Source organism: Arachis hypogaea, chromosome 18 (genome assembly GCF_003086295.3).
Source record: "Arachis hypogaea cultivar Tifrunner chromosome 18, arahy.Tifrunner.gnm2.J5K5, whole genome shotgun sequence".
Classification (NCBI taxonomy): Eukaryota; Viridiplantae; Streptophyta; class Magnoliopsida; order Fabales; family Fabaceae; genus Arachis; species Arachis hypogaea.
Genome location: NC_092053.1, coordinates 29653418 through 29657365, shown reverse-complemented (window position 1 = coordinate 29657365; position 3948 = coordinate 29653418). Strand labels below are relative to the sequence as shown.

At 37.8% G+C, this 3948-nt stretch overlaps 1 long non-coding RNA gene across 1 annotated transcript; it reads left to right on the top strand.

Annotated features, from left to right (window-relative positions):
- Window positions 1–2800: 2800 nt before the first annotated feature.
- LOC140181519 (uncharacterized) lies at window positions 2801–3508 on the top strand. The gene is made up of 3 exons (XR_011876205.1): window positions 2801–3052; window positions 3144–3198; window positions 3287–3508. It is a non-coding gene; the product is annotated as an uncharacterized lncRNA (long non-coding RNA).
- Window positions 3509–3948: the final 440 nt, after the last annotated feature.

The window sequence follows — 3948 nt, the reverse complement described above, 5'->3', positions numbered from 1 at the left end:
ATTCAAATTTTGTGGGCAAAATTTCCATTTAGGTGGGTAGAATTTAAAACCCAGTTAATTAATGACTAATTAATTCATAAATTAAAAAATATTCTAGAAAGTGAGAAATGAGATTTTTATGATTTAATATGATAGAGAAAATTAAAACGTGAATTTTGACACCAATTTTAAATAAATCGGCCCAAGATTGGGCCGAACGGGCCAACCGGACCCACGTTGGGCCCAAGACCCAGCCAAGCATCACTCAATTAAGAGAGTTCAGCACTCTCTCTCTCCTTCAAACAAACACACACGCTGAAATTAGAAAGGAAAAAGGGGGAAACATGAAACCCTTGTTCCACTTCACTTCCAACTTCCATTGATCATAACTTTTGATCCGAAGCTCCGATTGACGCACCGTTTATGGCCACGCGACCGCGGCGTCGAGCTCTACAAAACCCATAAGATTGTGCAAGAGGTAAGCCACGTTTTCACCCCTTTTCTTCCAGCTCTTGATTTCGAGTTTCTTGGGCAAAAATGTTGAAATTGTGAGCTCTTTTGTGTTATAGGATCCAATTAACTTGAAGGGAAGCTTTATTCTTGCCTCCTTGATCCTTGGGTAAGATAAGAGATCTCAAACCCGAGTGAAATTCTAAATTTAAGGTATTGGGTATTGAGTTGTTGTGTTTGGGTATGATAATTGTGGTTTAGGAAGTGTGTATGTGCATATTGAAGCTTGATTGATATCTTGGAAAGCTTGAAAAGGAGCTTTGTGCTTGGAAATCTGATTTTGGGAGATTTGAGACATTGGAAGTTGAGGAAAAAGTGAAATTTGAAGTGTTCCGGGTTAGACGAAAATCGGCCAAGGTATGATTTCGGTTTCCTGTATCTAAAATGTAATGTGGTTGTGAAAACGTAGGCTAGTGACCCTAGGATATATAGGATTTTTAAATGTTGATGTAGTTGTTGAATGAATTGGATTGAGATGAATATATGAATAGTCGTTGAATAATTGTGAGTGGTGATAATTATTGGTAAAACATGTAAAAGTTGTATGTGATGTAGATTGATATGTTTAATGGATGATAAGGTTGAGGCTCTTGTCGATGAGCATGATTTGGAGTGTGATATTGGTATGTGTATATAAATATGGTGATTGATGAATTGAATATTTGTTTGGAAATTGAGATATGAAATGTTGATTATGACTTGAAAATTATTGAATTGAGATTTGGTTAAATATGGTGGAATTGGTGGGTTGATGATTGAATGAGGGTTTGCAAATGATTGATGTTAGAAGGGTGAATTTTGGTTGGTTTTGAAAGAAATTGGGAAATGTAAGTTTTTGAAATTGGAAGTTTAAGAGCTTTGGTAAAAATGAAATTTTTATGAACTTCAATGGATCATATCTTGAGCTATTGTTTTTGGAATTTGATGATTTTTATATCAAATGAAAGATAATTTCATAAACTTTAAAATGGTTTAAATTTTGTAGAAATCCGAATTTTGGGGAAGGAGATATGATTGTTGAAAGTTTGGGCCTGAAATCTGAATTCTGCAAATTCTGCAGAATTTGTGATTTCTGGTTTGTGTGCGCATTTACAGCCCTGTGCGCACGCACACCCTATAGAATTCTGGACCTGTGCGCATGCATAAACTTGTGCATACGCACACACAGGGAAGTGGCTTCTGCTGGGGGCGCTAGCACGCCCCGTGCGCGCACACAATCAATAAGGTTTTGTCTGTGCATACGCACAGCTCTGTGCGTACGCACACGTTGGGAATGACACTCTGTTGATGGCGCTAGCACACCTTGTGCGCACACTCAACAATGAAAATTTTACTTTCTGTGCGTACGCACAAGCCTGTGCGCACGCACACTTTTTGAAAATACTTTTGGGCGTGCGCACGCACATCCCTATGCGTATACACACGACCCTATTCTTTTCTAAAGCTTTTGTTTTCAAGTCTTTCACATTTCCAACAAGCTTGTAACCTTTCGAGATGTTGTTTCACGCTTATAAACCCCCAATTTCATCCTTTAAATCTTAGATCAATATAGAATGCCTAGTGATTAAGAGGAAGCTAGGGAAAAAGGTAACTTGTGGATGAAGAAAGGGGATATCATGATGAGTTATGATTAATAATGATGATATGAGTCGTGGAGGAGGGTGGTGGAGTACTGTGTATGAGATGAGCCGAATGGCTGTGTGTGATGATGATTTATGGCTGATAATGAATTATGATTTTTAAGCCGGATGGCTGAGATGAATGTTAATGCATGGCTGAGATTGAATGCATATATGCTTAATTGAATTATTGATATTGTGATTGTTGCACTCCACCTATCTGAGATACGAGTTTTCTGGGTGAAAGTAGTGGCTAGTCACCACGTGCTCCAGGTGGAGACTCGATACTCTGCTAACCCTATGTCATAAGTGTGGCCGGACACTGTTAAAGTTCCGGATGAGCTCGCCCCCGTGAATATACACCATTGAGGGTGTTAGATGTAAATTATGATTTATATTATGAATAACTCGAGTTGGGGATGCACGACAGAGGGACAGTCTAATGGTTAGCTACCAAGACTTGTCAGGTTGGCTTTATAACCGACAGATGAGACTCATCAGCCACTAGGACAGGCATGCATCATGTAAACCCCGGTTAAATTAGTAAATAATTAGTCAATAAATTAGTTTTTAATAAGGAGGATTAGAAATGTGAATATTATATTAAATTAGGATAGAGCTCGTCGAAACGAGAATTTTGACACCAATTTCAAAAAAATCGGTCAAAAATTAGACCGAACGAGCCGAACCGGTTGAACCGGGCCCAAACCGGGCCCGTGGGCCCAACCGGCCCAGCATTTAATGAATCCAAGTCTCTCTTCTTCCCCATTCAGCAGAGGCAGCGTGAAACACATTTAGGGGAAGAGAGAAACGAAGAACGTTTCCAACCCTCACGGTAAATTTAATTTGCCGTAACTCCTCCGTCCGAGCTCCGATCGCCGCACCGTTTGTGGCCACGCGTCCACCGCGTCGAGCTCTACATTTCTACTGGAACAATTTCATAGGTAAATCATTCTTTTATTCTCAGCCTCTTATTCCCCAATTTTTGGGAAATTAAGTGGAGGTATTAAATTTCTTTACTCTTTGATATTTTAGGATCCAATTAGCTTGAGGAAAACGTTCACTCTTGCTTATGTGAAGCTTGGGTAAGGTGAGAAAATCATAATTCCATTTTAATTTCATTTAATTTGAGCTTTGAGTATTAAATTGGGTATATATGTGTTATAAATGTGTATTAGGTTGTAAATAAATAATTGGAGCTTGAAATTGTGAATACTGGAGCTTGGAGGAAGCGGATTAGTTGAGGTTTTGAGGGCTGTGTTCTTTTAGGAAAATTGTCTTGGAATAATTCTTGGGAATCGGCTAAGGTATGGTTTAGGTTTCTTGCATTTAATATATAATGTTCTGTGAAAACTTAGGCTAGATGACCATAGGATAAGTTGGAATGCAGGTGTATATTTAATGTTTAGTAATGGATTGATGAATATGCTTGGTTTGGTTTGGTGATTTGTTTGTAAGATGATATTGGTTGCTAGTTGGATCTTTGAAAGGATATGTGATTGAATTGTTGATTAAATGGCTATATTTTAGTTTGGTTGAATGATGATTGATGAAAAGATATGGAGCTTGTTGAGGATTATTGTTAGCAATTTGGATTGGTGGTAATAGGTTTGAAAATAATTGGAATGGAAATTTTGAATGAAAAATGAGGTATTTTGTGTTAAAATCCTAGGATTTGTGAACTATGATTTTTAGTTGAATTTTGGTTGTTGGATTTGAATATTGTATGAGTATAATTATTGATCTGAGGTAGATTTATTGTGGTGATTGTTATGATGATGAGGAAGGGTATGTTGAATTGAAAAGAATACAGGTTTGGACCCGAAAAGGATGGCAAAGT